Raw genomic sequence first — 16,904 nt, 5'->3', positions numbered from 1 at the left:
TAACCCTACCCCTACCCCTAACCCTCTAACCCTAACCCTAACCCCTAACCCTAACCCCAACCCCAACGGCCCTAACCCTAACCCCTAACCCTCTAACCCTAACCCTTAACCCTAACCCTAACGGCCCTAACCCTAACCCTCTAACCCTAACCCTTAACCCTAACCCTAACCGCCCTAACCCTCTAACCCTAACCCCCTAACCCTAAGAGAACACTAACCCTAACCCTAGCCCTAGCCCGCCCTAACCCTAACCATACACCTAACCCTAGTAACCCCCTAACCCCCTAACCCTAGCCCCCTAACCCTAGCCCCCTAACCCCCTAACCCGCGCAGATCTAACCCTAACCCCCTAACCGTAGCCCCCTAACCCCCTAACCCTAGCCCCCTAACCCTAGTCCCCTAACCCTCTAACCCTAACCCCTAACCCTCTAACCCTAATCCTCTAACCCTAACCACCCTTACCCTCACCCTAACCACTAACACTAACCCTAGTTCCCGAGAACTACATTTCCCGGTATGCTCTGGGCACCCAACATGGCCTCCCGGAAGTCCAGAGTCCGAGAACTTCATTTCCCGGTATGCTCTGTGTACCCAACATGGCCTCCCGGAAGTCCAGAGTCCGAGAACTACATTTCCCGGTATGCTCTGGGCACCCAACATGGCCTCCCGGAAGTCCAGAGTCCGAGAACTACATTTCCCGGTATGCTCTGGGCACCCAACATGGCCTCCCGGAAGTCCAGAGTCCGAGAACTACATTTCCCGGTATGCTCTGGGCACCCAACATGGCCTCCCGGAAGTCCAGAGTCCGAGAACTTCATTTCCCGGTATGCTCTGGGAACCAAACATGGCCTCCCGGAAGTTCAGAGTCCAAAAACTACACCTCCCACCATGCTTTGGGCACTCAACATGGCCTCCCGGAAGTCCAGAGCCCGAGAACTACATCTCCCGGCATACTCTGGGCAAATAACATGGCCTCCCGGAAGCCCGGTGCCGGAAAACTACGCCTACCGGCATTCCCCAGGCAGCTTACTTGACCAATCACAGGCCGAGTGTTCGAGAAATACATTTACCGGCACTCACTGTAACCCAAGCACTTACCGGCCTTTCAAAAAAGCCTCAACCCGTAACACTAAAAAACTTTGAAACCCCTACAGGCATAACCCAAACTATTTACCACACTAAACCCCTGAAGTACTATGCCTAAAAGCCCTAACCCAAACACTTAAGACGCTCAAAACCCAAACCCAAAACATTAGGATTCTCAAAGCCCTAAACAACAAAATTAGAACGCTTGAAGCCTTAACCCCAAAATTAAGATGCACAAAACCCAAAGCCACCCCAAAACAGTAGGATGCTCAAAACCGTAACTCTAAACATTAGGATGCTCAAAACACAAACCAAAACCCAAAACTTTAGGACGCTCTAAGCACAAACTGAAAACATGAAGACACACAAAACTCTAACCCAAAAATTAGGATGCTTAAAACCCAAAGCCCTAACACAAAACATTAGGATGCTCAACACCATAACCCAAAAAACTAGGCTGCTCAAAACCCTAACCCTGGAGAACCTAACCTGAAAAAAAAAAAAAAAAAAAAAAAAAAAAGGATCTTAACACACTAACCCTAAGTAACTGACCAAAAATAAAACCCTAGGACCCTAACCCTAAAAAACATAGCAACACTCCATCCCAAAAAAAAACAAAAACAAAAAACAAAAAAACCTCTAAAACACTAAAACACTAACCCTGAAACCATTAAAACCCTGTTAAAACTCCAACCCAGTTATACACCAGTTACCTCCCTTAAGGGATATAGAGGAGCTCTCTCAGATATGGCAGTACTACTTCTCGTGCATGCAGCCGGTGGTCGGTCTCATTCTCGTGCTGATGGTGTTGAAAGCTGGGGCAATGGTGGTACTGCTGGAGATACCACAGCCACCGGAGGTGGATTGTTAGGATATGGAGATGGTAGGTTATCCAACGGCTCCCGTTTATTATCTTTTCCTTTTTCCTGTTCTTGTTCTTCTTCAAATTTCTTATCTGCTTTTAGTGTAAATATTGAGGCTGGAAAAGGACATGAAGTCCTCCTGATCCATAATCCTGCATAATCACTTTCTTCCCAGCAAAAAGGTTCCCTCGAATTAACATGTGTATTTAAGGCCTGACAAATACAGTCTTCAAAGGATCCAAAAGCAGGCTGAAAGATATGTGGTGTTAAAGGCTCCTTTGGCCATTCTATCACACAATACTGGACCGTTTTTTATTTACTTTTTCCTTTTCTGGGGCCCCTCTCATTCCAATTTCTAACCGTTATTCCTAATGGACTTTCTGGTGGTATGTCTGGTAATTTGCTCCCTTTCTTCTGGTCCCTGGTCTTCGATTTTGTCTGACCCATCTAGGAATGTTACTGTGGCAATTCCCACAGCCCTTGGTTACCTTAATAAGAGTGTCTTACGGAGGATTTAAGATCTATCACCCACCCACAAATCCTATAGGAATCCCTTCGTTCCTTCACTGGCCAAGTCCCTAGCAGGAGATTGGAACCGTGGTTAGAAGACCTCCACAATCGCTTCGGAACTGAATTCCGTCTCAGTCACACTCTTACACACACAGGCAACCGAAACCCACCCAACAGAACAGTATACGCTTTAAACGCTTATGACTCCATTGTCTTCATTCAGATCTTCACACGCAGAATTACGGGCAAAATATAGTGCTGCAGCCAGCAAGGGAACTGAAAAAAAATAAAAACCTTTGCTTACCTTTATTCAGGTTCAAGATGCCATTAGTCCCGACCTGACTCGAACAGCAGCCACCAAATGGTGGGGCACCTCTCCTAGATAAAGTAAGAATTCAGGAACCAAAGCCCTCCCGGACAAGCCCCCAGTTGTCATACATGACTGGGTCCCAAATTGGATTGCAATTAAATTTTACAATTTATTAAATGAATAGAGGTAAACAAGCAGTTGTGCGCAAACAGATATACTGTGACAGCTGCCCTTCAGCACGTGCCCAGAGGCAGACTGGATGTCTTTGCCTAAACAGTCCAGACAATGTATTAGTACACCCATGCACTGCCACGTTAGCTGTCATCACTAACTGCCAGGCAGGACAGCTCCAGACCAAACACATACACACACAGGCACGCCACAAACACTAAAACAAAACACACAACACAAGGCACAAGAAAAAGTGAGCCCCAGAGGGAAGCCCTATGGCAACAGCAAGTCAGAACAGGTGCTCTGCAGCAGACCCCAGGAGAGACTCAACAATCAGTCGCATCGCACCCGAAGGCTGCCGCACACTCTGAGAAACCAAACCTACCAGTCCTGAGCAGCTCCCCACCTCCTCCTGCCAACCACGCTCAGCACACACACTATTTGCCCCTAAAAAAAACAAAACCTTAGAACATACACACACGAAAAAAAAAACATCTGAGATCCATAAATGCCAAAAAGACGTGCACGCACAGCAGCCCCTGCAGAGGTAATCACAGACTTACCCTTTGCAGAGGAAAGAGCAGACTCTTATAGAACCCTGCTCAGGCTCTTGGTAACGCTGCATCTAAACTGCCAAGCCACATGTAGCATGAAATGAAGCTGGTTTTAGTCCCCTGGAAAATTACACAAGTAGGTTTGTACATCTAGAGATTAAAATATAGCTCAAAAAACAGAAGCGTATCCCACCATCGCAAAGAACAGTGAGCCAGCAACCTCTACTAAATATCCCTCTGTTAAGTGAATTCCAAGGACTTAGAAATCCAGAAATCCATAGACTCCAGCCTGCCTAGAGAACCCTGCAGCTGACTGAAGGAAAACAAAGCACTTACCCCAAAGAGCAGCCCAGGCAGAAGGAGCTCTCTGATGCCATGCCTGGGGCTCATATACCATTTGGCCCTGCCCAGCACCCAAACCCAATCACATTGTAAAGGGGAGGGACAAAGCACAAGGTAGTAGGAGCAGAGCAGGAGCAGCAGATTTTCATTTTCTTTTTTTTTTTTTTTTTTTAAATCTGCTTTACCTGAACAACATGCAGAGGACAAGAGACCTGGGGTGTTTCTAGAAGCAACAATCCCCATGCTTTTGCTGCAGCTTTTAATATTAAAAGGACAACACAACCAGTCAAGTAACTGGAACTTTTTCAAATGGAATTACGTCAAACAGGTTCATCATCACTTGCAAAAACAGAGAACCAGCATTCACTAGCATGCCAGAGCTAATACCCACCTCCTGCACAACGCTCACTACTACTAATGCAACATATCATTGTGCAATACCTCTCTGTTCCTGGTTCCTTTAACTCACCTGCTCAGTAGCTCCAACTGAGAAATGTGCCCGGTCAGCACCACACTGAAACGTGCCCGAACAGACTTATTCTTCAGTGATGAAGAAGGTGACCCTGCTCAGTCTCTTGGCAGTACTGCACTTATGTGGTCAAGAAACCGTACCCCACGGTTTCCCAAAAACAACGTACCTGGCAACCCCTCATAAACATACCTCAAATATGTGAATTCCATGCACATAAAGCCTAGAAGGCTTTATGGTCTAAAGACTCGACAGACAGCAAACACACAGGCAAAAGCTCCAGAAATATAACAAACCGCCCCTAACCCTGAGAAAGGCCACTGCTTATATGCCCAATGCTGCCATTTTCAGATACATGCTCACACAGGGAGCCTCCATGATACATTTCTCCTAAACCCTGCTCCATCACTTTGCCACCAAGGTTGTGACTTTGATAAGATTTGACATATAGGCAAAGACTCACAAAAAGCCCTGTAATTCTGCAAAAATCATAAGGGACCCAGAAACACAAAGCAAACACACAAAATAACATCGCCATACTATCCGTAAAACTGCTGTAATAACTACTCACCTGAGGAAGAGCTGCGTGCAATACAGGCACCTACTACTTAGATTGCTTTACTATGACAGATCCTACCAGTTGCCACCTCGAAAAGATATGCGTACCAGTTTCTACTTGAAAATGCATCAGTCCATAGACTCTGACCCACCTAAAGAACCCTGCAACTGACTGAAGGAAAAACAAAGCACTTACCCCAAAGAGCAGCCCAGGCAGAAGCAGCTCTCTGATGGCACACCTGCAACTCAGTTACTATTAGGTCCCACCTGGAACCTGAAGCCAATCACATGGGAAAGTGCAGGGGGAAAGCACAAAAAAAGCAGAAAGAAGAGGAACAGCAGCTGTGGTTTTATTACCTTATTTATATGGCTTAGCTCAACAGCATGCAGAGTGCAGACATGAGAACTGGAGTGTTTCTAGAAGCTACAATCTGTTGTCGACGGAAGGAAGACACAGACGCTCAATATGAGTGAACAGTGAACTTCAACTTTAATGGATAGCTCAGTCGCCTTTTATCTAGTTCGAACATAATCAACTCATACATATTGCAAAAACTAAGCTCAGGATTGGCTAACACTTTCCTATCTTGTCAGTTAGTTCCTCCCTCTTTTAGCTACCATCCCGCCTTAGGGACTTTCCCAACCACACAAGGGCATCGTGTCCTTGGGCCTGATTGGTTCTCAACCGGCTGCGCACGTGCCCAGGCTCATATGAGTTGAGTACGGTACCTCCCCTAGCCCATGACCTCCTAACTGCTCAACATCCACGTGTCCTACCTCACTTAACCATTCCTCCACAATTCCCCCGTTTTTATTTTGTGCTACAAATACCTTCTCTGTGAGTTGCTCTAGTTTCTTAGTTAGGCAGTTAAAGGTTACATATGCAGCAATTATAATCAATATAATTATAAGTAGAAAGCAAAGTCCCTCTTTAACTAACAAAACCCATCCACCCATGTTCCCAAAAACAGATTTAAGCCAACCTTCAAACCAACTATCTTGTACTACAATTTTTTGTGTATGATCCCTTAACCATTTTAACTGGTCGTGAATTGACTGACCATGGTCGGAAAGATTAAAGCAACACATTCCTTCTACATCTTCACACCCATGTCCCTGAGCCAAGAACAAGAAATCAATACCGGCCCTATTTTGCAGCACAGCGTGCCTTAGGCTTTCCGTGTCTTGCAACATTTCAGAAAGAACTTGTGTGGTTACATTTGACTGTTTAACAGCCCAACAAGCAAGCTTATTTATGCTAGCCAAAGCGTGTGCAGTTCCTACAGTCAGAAAAAGATCCATTAAGCAGAGTAATACGGGCAGAGTATGGTGCTAACATTTCACTCAGTTCCTTTGGATCCCCTATCGGGACCCCAAACAAGCATGTTCTGAAAGGGTACATAACATAACACAACTATACAACTTAACCCTAATAACACTACAATTACTGTAAGCACTTAATGGTAACACAATTAATAGTAAGTAACACAACTTAGTAGTAACACACTTAAACCTAATCACTTGATGGTGATCAAAGGCTGTTCTTGATAGTCGTCGAGGTGTCACAGCCCACGTCATTGTCAGAATGATTATCAGGAACCTCTTCCTGGTCGTCTTCGGCGTGTGCAGATTCTAAAGCTGCTTCAGTCCACTTTGCAGTGATCCACTGGGTACCTGTTTCTGGCACCACTTCAAAATCTCTATAACATTTTATAACATTTTTGCAAATAACTCTTTAACCACATTTATCACAATACTACATGCAATGATGATTGACAACACAGTGAACAAAATCCTTAATCCCTCTTTGACTAATCCCAGTAACCATCTATGCATTGTTTCAAACAAATCAGTGAACCATTGATTGAAAGGATTGATACCATATTGACTCTTTCTCATGTGCTCTTTCAAGAAAGTAATGGATTTGTGAATTGACTCATTACGATCAAAAAGTTTTAAACAGTACGTTCCCTTAAGTTTCTCCAAGTGGCTACTTCGCACAATGACTCCATACTTGTGAAACATGATTTTGCTCGACCAGTACTAATTTCCTATGATTTCAGCCTGCACTATGGCAATAAATGCGCTCTCACTAACACAGTACACAGCACACTCACACACCCAGAGGCCTCTGGCACATCTCACTCTCAATCATACCACAACCTCAATCATACCACACGAATATAATTTAGAATGATAAGCAAACAAACAAGTATTGCCTCTCATTGTGTTCCTCGTGAAGTGACTTGCAACACTTTGTTTTAAAACCTTACCCTTACACAAATACTTTCAACACAAAATACCTGGACATTTAAGAATAACACATACAATTATTAACACTCCAGTTAGTATCCCTTTTTCATTGCAAGGTAAACCTCTTATAAAAAGAATTCCAGAGAGAAGCAGTACAGCCGCCGCTGCTTCCATGGTTACATCAGACAGGCTGCAGGGTCCTGATGTCCGTCCCTCTGCTCTGTGCAGACTCGCCACACGGTGAGGGTCAGCTGCCGTTCGATTCCGCGGAACTCCGAGCGCAGCACTGCTCGTGGCGGTGACTGAGGGGGGGGGGAGGCTCCCACTGCCCCGTAGCCCCCTGAGGCAGCGTTATCGTTCTCACTGAAGGCGGCAGTGGGCAATCCCCAGCTCCAACACTTCCCGGCAATCCCAGTCGCTCTGTAGCAGCAGTAGCGACTCTCTGTTCAGCCTGATGTATAACTAAGGCGTTAGTGACTGCTCTCCAAGGCTTCAATAATTTTTTAGCAGCCTTATTTTCATTAATAACTTCATCAAACAATTTGTCCCCAAATTTACGCCACTCTGTTTGTTGAAAAACTGTATCAGGATTGATAAAACAACCCTGCATTACTCCATATGCTAATAATCCTGGTAAATCCTTTTTGCAGTCTATATCTGAAGTGATCCGCTTTTCTAAAAAGCATTCGAGCAAAGCATACGCCGCTTGTCTCTCCATACCTTTATATACGTTGGTTGCAGCCTTTGCAAAGACCTCGGCGGCGCTTCTCCGGCGGGACCATTTATAGGCTCATCCCGGGTGCGGGGACTCCCTTCCACCTTCCGAGCTGTGGGTGCGGGGACTCCAAGTTTTCGTCCCTTTCACCTTTCAGACCTCGGCGACGCGTGACCGGCGGGATCCTCTCCCGGGTGCGGGGACTCCACGTCCCTTTCACCTTCCCAACGCGGGTGAGGGGATTCTTGTCCCTTCCACCTCCTGGGCTGCGTTGCAGGACCGGTTCCTCCCTTATTCCGTCCAACCGTGGCCCAGGATCACCGCCAGCAGTGTCCAAATCCCGTTCAGATCGGTCCCTGTTCGGGCGCTATTTGTTGTCGACAGAAGGAAGACACAGACGCTCAATGTGAGTGAACAGTGAACTTCAACTTTAATGGATAGCTCAGTCGCCTTTTATCTAGTTCGAACATAATCAACTCATACATATTGCAAAAACTAAGCTCAGGATTGGCTAACACTTTCCTATCTTGTCAGTTAGTTCCTCCCTCTTTTAGCTACCATCCCGCCTTAGGGACTTTCCCAACCACACAAGGGCATCGTGTCCTTGGGCCTGATTGGTTCTCAACCGGCTGCGCACGTGCCCAGGCTCATATGAGTTGAGTACGGTACCCCCCCTAGCCCATGACCTCCTAACTGCTCAACATCCACGTGTCCTACCTCACTTAACCATTCCTCCACAACAATCCCCATGCTTTTGCTACAGCTTTGAATATTAAAAGGACAAAATGACCAAGCAAGTAGCTGAATTTTTTTTTTTTTTCATCTGGAATTAGCTCAAGCTTTTATTTACATAGAAAGAAAAGTCTAGGAGCAGAACTGATTACATGCCAAAAAAGAATTCAATTCCATTCCACTCACAGGAAAAATCACTTACTTCAGTAAGCTGAGAACCAAAAGGCTATGCTGATGTGTTAAAACACATTACAGGACACTGGGTCCAGGCCCTCCGCTGCACCCACTTAAAATCCATCCCTACACTCACCAAGGTGCAACCCCAACCAAAACACAGACACAGCATTTCAGCTTCAACACAGTTTTGGGAACTGGTAGAAAGGACACCTCATCCTCAGCAAGGTGTGCTCAGGCTACACAGGACAGGGCTTTGGGCACCTCTTTGCCTACCAAAGAAGACAGCCATCAGCACCTGCTTTGTTCCGATTCTAAAGACTAACATCACAGCCCACATTGCCTGGGACACCTGATAAACAGAAGAGAAAGCAGCCATACCGTTTTCAAGCCGTCCCTGCATGTGTTGCTCCTTGATGATCTGCAACCTCTTCTCAAATCCTCAACTGCTTCTGTGGAGAGCCTGCCATGGCACCTGCAAAGCAAGATGGATACCCTTCGCAGTCACCTCGTGCTACTTGGCAGTTCTGCTCCAATCCAGCTCACAAACAGCCTGCCCTTCTCGTGCTGCTCTTCAGAGTGCAGCTTAGCCCCTCTGAGCCTGTGCGACACACCTGTGAAACAAAAAGAAAAGCATAGGCCTAAGCAGCATCCAAAGCCACAGCACAGCTAGGAGAGTTACTCTCATCTGCTCCCTTACCTGGGCCCCCTCACCTGCCCTCGAGGAAAATGCTTCCATCTGCTCTCTTAGGCCAGCTACAACACACCTCTGAAATATAAATGGGATTTTTACTGTACTTTGTGTAGTTAACTAACTGCAGTGACAACTGCACCCCTAAAGTACCTGCTACATCTGTTCATCGCTCACCTTGCCGAAAGCAGCTATGCTCAAGTCCCACGTTGTACACTGTGTTGCAGCTTTAACAAATGAAAACAATCACAATATAATCATTCAGCGGCCAGCATTAGAACCCATCCCTCAACAACAGCAGGGACCCCATTTACAAATTATCGTTTCAATACAGCAGCCCCCTTACCTCAGCACCTCAGAAGTAGATCAAGCCTGTCACTGAGCTGCCTACCCAGTGCTGAACAGTTCCAGAAGGAGCTCTTTCCTGTGACAGGTTCTAAAGGTTTACACTCTACTGGGGACAGGAAAGAAATAAGAATAAACATTTCAAAACCCCATATCTGTAACCTTTCAAGATTCAACAGACCTCCTCAAGCACACCGTTCAAGCACTTATGTGAGCAGCTGCTCACAAGCAGATATACTCTCCCACCTCCACATCTGCCAAACACCACAGAGATGACTGTGCCAGCTGCCCTTCAGTACGTGCCCAGAGGCAGACCGGATGCCTTTGCCAAAACAGTCCAGACAATGTATTAGTACACCCATGCACTGCCACATTAATGACTAACTGCCAGGCAGGACAGCTCCACACCAAACACATACACACACAGGCACGCCACAAACACTACAAACAAAACACACAACACAAGGCGCAAGAAAAGGTGACCCCCCAGAGGGAAGCTCTATGGCAACAGCAAGTCAGAACAGGTGCTCTGCACCAGACCCAAGGAGAGAGTCAAATGTCACGACATGCGACTGGAAGCAACTGCCAGAACTGGGATGATGGAGGCCTAAAAAGCCTGCCTTCAAGACAAGAGACCAGAAGGATGGGGACTGAAAACCCCATAAGACGACGCTTAGGAAATCAATTCCCAACAAGAGCTCCTGATGCAGCCCAGATGACTTCTGCAAGAGTGAGGATGGAAACAGACGCGATCTCAAACAGAATATGATGCACGAGACCTGAAACAGACCTGCTCTTTAAGCAGTGACTGCAAGACAAGAAGTGCTCGGATCAGAGTCATGATGACAAAACATGCATTGAGGCCCTTCAACACCACTACCAAGTCGCCTGTCTAGTCAGTCCAGTGTAAAAAGCTAGGAGGATATCAAGACCCGAGAAGCACAGAACAGACATCGCAGAAGCAACACAAGACAGACAAACAGAAGGAAACTGTCCTGCCTGGCGCACGCACTCACGCTACAAAATAATCCCGCTGCTTCTATTAGCCTGGTGACCCAGCCACAAGCAGCCTGAATGTGACCCAGCCTGAACCACCCTCACCGTGGCACCAAGTCTAGTCAGCCAGCAGGCACCATGCTCCTCTGGCTCCCAGCTCCCATTAGCCACCCCAGATATGCAAATACCAGGTGCCCCCCAACTTAGCTCTCAGGTTGCTGCATGGTAAATTCCCTCCGCCTCAAGAAACGCACAGGCACTGATCGTCATCTTAGTCAATTGCCAGGCTCATCATCAGCTGCAAAAACAGAGTACCAGCATTCACTAGCATGCCAGTCATGATGCCCACCTTCTCCACAATGCTGACTACTGCTGATGCAACACACAACTATGCTCACCTGTTCCTCTCCAAATCCAAGCTCCAACAGTGCAACCAGTATCATCCACACCACCTGGGAAAACAAAGGGATTAAATGATCGTTGCGTTCACAACAAGTCAGCCAATGGTGGGTTTTTTTTTGTGTGTTTTTTTTTTGTTATTGTTGTTTTTTGTGTGTGTTTCCTGTATTTATTTATTTTTTAGTCTGCTTTAGCTCAACAGCATGCAGAGTGCAAACAAGAAAACTGGGGTGTTTCTAGAAGCAACAATCCCCACGCTTTTGCTGTAGCTTTGAATATTAAAAGGACAATACGACCCAGCAAGTAACTGGAACTTTCTTACCTGGAATTAGCTCAAACTTTTCTTCACATTGAAAGAAAAATCTAGGAGCAGAACACATTATACACCAACAAAATTAATTCCATTTCATCCCCAGAAAAAAATCACATACTCTCATCCCCTCCTGTACCTCAGCCGCTTGCCTGCCCCACGTGGCACATGCCTCCATCTGTTCCCTTTACTCACTTATAGCACCTCTAAAAGGCAAACTGGAATTTTACTCTATTGGATGTAGGAAAATAACTGCAGTGACAACCGCACCCCAAAAACAACAGTTACCTCTGCTCATCACGCACCAGAGTCACTGCAGAGGCAGCTCGGGTCAAGATGTCCTGCACTGTGTACTGCACACTGCATTTCAGCCTCAACAAAGGAGAAAGACAGGCAGAAGATAAACATTCAGCGGACAGCAGTAGCACCCATCCCTCAACAACAAAAGGGACCCCATCTTTAGTTTTAACCTTTCAAAACAGCAGGCCACTTGCCTCTGTACCTGCAAATTAGGTCCAAGCTTGAAAGGAGCGGCCAGCATCACCCATACCACCTGGGAACACAAAAGGACAAAATGACCACTCTTCTTGCGAGCACACACCTGCCACACTGCTCCTCTATCCCAAACAGCCTCACCTCGGACCCTCACAGGGAAACACCTGAGCGTCTTCCCTTCACTTCAGATAAGGGATGACCAGGCTGACAACACTCACCTTCCCTCAGAGCTTCGTGACACGAGGATTTCCCTTCCCTGTCCACGACTGCACAAAGCACCTGCAGACACAAGAGAAACGCACACTCTGAGGTACCTCAGAGCTACAGCGTACCTGCTGCAATACCTCTCTCTTCCCAGCTCCAGTGCTTCAGCTGCTCACCAGCTCTGAGATTCTTCGCTCACAGCACCACAGCAAACTCTGCCTGGGCCACACAACACACACTACACAAGCTACAACGGCTAAGACACACAAGCTGGAACATTCCCACCCAACAATCAGTCGCATCGCATAGGAAGGCTGCCGCACACTCTGAGAAACCAAACCTACCAGTCCTGAGCAGCTCCCCACCTCCTCCTGCCAACCACGCTCAGCGCACACACTATTTGCCCCTCAAAAAACCAAAACCTTAGAACATACACACACAAAAAAAAAACATCTGAGGTCCATAAATGCCAAAAAGACGTGCACGCACAGCGGCCCCGGCAGAGGTAATCACAGACTTACCCTTTGCAGAGGAAAGAGCAGACTCTGATACAACCCTGCTCAGGCTCTTGGTAATGCTGCATCTACACTGCCAAGCCACATGTAGCATGAAATGAAGCTGGCTTTACTTCTCTGGAAAATTACACAAGTAGGTTTATACATCTAGAGATTAAAATATAACTCAAAAACAGAAGAGCATCCCACCATCAAAAAAAAAAAAAAAAAAAAGAGCCAGCAACCTCTACTAAATATTCCTCTGTTAAGTGAATTCCAAGCACTTAGAAATCCAGAAATCCATAGACTCCAGCCTGCCTAGAGAACCCTGCAACTGACTGAAGGAAACCAAAGCACTGCCCCCAAAGAGCAGCCCAGGCAGAAGGAGCTCTCTGATGTCATGCCTAGGGCTCATATACCATTTGGCCCTGCCCAATATCCAAACCCTATCACCTGGAAAAGGGGAGGGACAAAGCACAAGGAAGTAGGAGCAGAGCAGGAGCAGCAGTAGCTGTTTTTTTTTGTTTTGGTTTGTTTTTTTTTTTTTGTTTATTTGTGTGTTTTTTTTTTTTTTAAATCTGCTTTACCTGAACATCATGCAGAGAACAGACAAGAGACCTGGTGTGTTTCTAGAAGCAACAATCCCCATGCTTTTGCTACAGCTTTTAATATTGAAATAACAACGCGACCAGTCAAGTAACTGGAACTTTTTCAAATGGAATTACGTCAAACACGTTCATTATCACTTGCAAAAACAGAGAACCAGCAATCACTAGCATGCCAGAGTGTTGTCGACAGAAGGAAGACAGGGACACTCAATATGAGTGATCAGCAAGCTTCGATTTATTGGATAGCTCAGACGCCTTTTATTCCTTAACATATAATTAGCTCATACATATTACAAAAGTTAAGCTCATGATTGGTCCCCCTACGTCCTTATCTTATCAGCTTCTTCCTCATCCTTTCCACCGAAATAACACAGTTGGTACTTTCCCAAACCGCCAACGGATATTGTGTCCTTGTGTCTGATTGCCTCAGACAAGTTGTGTGCGATGTTTGTCCAACTTGTGAAGATTCAGCTGTTTTATGTCTACGTGACCTATCTCAGTTAACCATCCCTCTACAATTCCCCCGTTTTTATTTTGGACTACTAATACCTTTTCTGTGACTTGTTCAATCTTCTTAGTTAAGCAACCAAAAATTATTCGCGCAGCTATTTTTATCAATATAACTATAAGCAGAAAGCGAAATCCCTCTTTGATTAGACTCACTAACCAGTTAGACAGACCCCCAAAGATGGACTGCAACGAATTGTCAAGCCAACTAGGTTGTACTGTAATTTTCTTTGTGTGCTCCATCAACCATTTCAACTGGTCATGAATCGATCGACCATGATCTGAAAGATTGAAACAACACATTCCTTCAAAATCTTCACATCCATGTCCTTGCGCTAAAAGCAAAAAATCAATTGCAGCCCTATTTTGTAACACAACATGCCTAAGACTATCCATATCTTGTGCCATTTCAGTAATAATTTCAGTTGTTACATTTGATTGCTTAACAGCCCAACAAGCAAGCTTATTAATGCTAGCCAAAGCATGTGCAGTTCCCACTGCTGGAATTAATGAAGCAAATATTCTCTCAGCAGCGCCCCATAATTCTACACCATCGTCACAGTCAGAACCTAAAGTCTTAAGAGCTCGTTTGGATCTCTGCGACAAGCTCTGGTTCCGGAGACTGTGTAAGTCCGGGGCGAACAATGTGAGTCGCCCTAGATAACATGGACTCCCAAACGCGTTGGCAGGTATTCCTTGCCATGCACGATCCCCGCAAATCAGAAACATGCCAGGTGGCAGAGCCTTTGCAGTGTCATTATTCCACATCGGATTGTTATTAGATTTTGCTTCAGCTCCCAAAGCCCCCAGTCCTTGACTCCATACTTGTGAAATATGATTTTGCTCGACCGATCGCAACTAGTCCTGCTAGTTGCTTACAATCGACTCCCCGTTTTTCTAAAAAGCACTGTAATGAATCTAGGGCTACTTCGTCCTTCATTGTCCTATGATTTTTTTGCCGGCACTAATTTCCTATGATTTCAGCCTGCACTATGGCAACCTGCACTATGGCAATAAGCACGCTCACTAACACAGTACATAGCACACTCGCACACACACAGCACAATTGCACACCCAGAGGCCTCTGGCACATCTCAATCTCAATCATACCACAACCTCAATCATACCACAAGAATATAATTTAGAATGATAAGCAAACAATACGTGCGGCCAATATAATTTAGAATCCTAACCAAACAAACAAGTATTGCCTCTCATTGTGTTCCTCGTGAAGTGACTTGCAACACTTTGTTTTAAAACCTTACCCTTACACAAATACTTTCAACACAAAATACCTGGACATTTAAGAATAACACATACAATTATTAACACTCCAGTTAGTATCCCTCCAGCAGCTGAAAACATACTGTTTGTCTGCAGCTTCAGGAGATCTTTGCTCCTGTGGTGAGCAGCTGAGAGTGGAGTCCCCTCCGAGCAAAAACGCTCAGGGTGCACCTAGGGGCGTCCACGCCGCAGCCGATCCCCGCAGACGAGCAGTGTCTCCTCAAGTCTGCCAGTGGTCATTTGGCAGTGTAATCTGCATCTCTGCACTCCTGTCCCGCAATAGAGCTAAGTCGTCATTACTAATCCATTGAATGTGGCAACCCCATGCAATCTTATCCAGAAACATAGTTATAACACCAATCTGGGGACGAATAGTCTTTTTTGCATTGCAAGATAAACCTCTTATAAAATGAATGCCAGAGAGAAGCAGCACAGCCGCCGCTGCTTCCATGGTTACGTCAGACAGTCTGCAGGGTCCTGATGTCCACCCCTCTGCTCTGTGCCGACTCGCCACACAGTGAGGGTCCGCTGTTGTTGTCCACTGATGCCTCTGGTCTACTGCAGCAACCCGATCTCGGATGTCCCGCATCGCACCGCGATTACTTCAATTTCCCAAGTCCCTCCGCAATTCCTTTTTCTGCGTCCCTCCGCAATTCCTTTTTACAGTCTATACCCTGCGTGCTCCGCTTTTCTAAAAAGCACTTGAACAGATCATACGTCGCTTGCCTCTCCATACCTTTGTTTACGTCAGCACTGTTGCAGCCTTTGCAAGACCTCGGCGACGCGTGGCCGGCGGGACCCTCTATAGGTGCTCCCGGGTGCGAGGATTTAGCATTTTCATCCCTTCCACCTCCTGAGCTGCATTGCAGGACCTGTTTCCTTCCCTTATTCCGTCGATCCGTGGCTTGCAGGTTCACTGCCAGCGGGGTCCGTGTTCGGGCGCCATTTGTTGTCGACGGAAGGAAGACAGGGACACTCAATATGAGTGATCAGCAAGCTTCGATTTATTGGATAGCTCAGACGCCTTTTATTCCTTAACATATAATTAGCTCATACATATTACAAAAGTTAAGCTCATGATTGGTCCCCCTACGTCCTTATCTTATCAGCTTCTTCCTCATCCTTTCCACCGAAATAACACAGTTGGTACTTTCCCAAACCGCCAACGGATATTGTGTCCTTGTGTCTGATTGCCTCAGACAAGTTGTGTGCGATGTTTGTCCAACTTGTGAAGATTCAGCTGTTTTATGTCTACGTGACCTATCTCAGATAACCATCCCTCTACACCAGAGCTAATACCCACCTCCTGCACAATGCTTGCTACTACTAATGCAACATACAGTTGTGCAATACCTCTCTGTTCCCAGCTCCTTTATCTCACCTGCTCAGTAGCTCCAACTGAGAAAATGGGCCCGGGCGGCGCCGCGCCGAAATGGGCCCGGGCGGCGCCGCGCCGAAATGGGCCCGGGCGGCGCCGCGCCGAAATGGGCCCGGGCGGCGCCGCGCCGAAATGGGCCCGGGCGGCGCCGCGCCGAAATGGGCCCGGGCGGCGCCGCGCCGAAATGGGCCCGGGCGGCGCCGCGCCGAAATGGGCCCGGGCGGCGCCGCGCCGAAATGGGCCCGGGCGGCGCCGCGCCGAAATGGGCCCGGGCGGCGCCGCGCCGAAATGGGCCCGGGCGGCGCCGCGCCGAAATGGGCCCGGGCGGCGCCGCGCCGAAATGGGCCCGGGCGGCGCCGCGCCGAAATGGGCCCGGGCGGCGCCGCGCCGAAATGGGCCCGGGCGGCGCCGCGCCGAAATGGGCCCGGGCGGCGCCGCGCCGAAATGGGCCCGGGC

The 16,904-nt window shown here is 47.0% G+C and overlaps 1 long non-coding RNA gene across 1 annotated transcript; it reads right to left on the bottom strand.

Annotated features, from left to right (window-relative positions):
* Positions 1-5,346: 5,346 nt before the first annotated feature.
* On the bottom strand, positions 5,347-12,016 carry LOC309883721. The gene is made up of 9 exons (XR_014318511.1): positions 11,981-12,016; positions 11,784-11,850; positions 11,491-11,531; positions 11,168-11,221; positions 11,024-11,067; positions 9,775-9,882; positions 9,606-9,655; positions 9,119-9,212; positions 5,347-8,198 (listed from the first exon to the last, which is right to left on the bottom strand). It is a non-coding gene; the product is annotated as an uncharacterized lncRNA (long non-coding RNA).
* Between the last annotated feature and the right edge of the window lie 4,888 nt (positions 12,017-16,904).

This window comes from Aythya marila (genome assembly GCF_965140915.1).
Source record: "Aythya marila genome assembly, chromosome: 15".
NCBI lineage: Eukaryota > Metazoa > Chordata > Aves > Anseriformes > Anatidae > Aythya > Aythya marila.
This window is presented reverse-complemented; position numbering and strand designations above follow the sequence as displayed.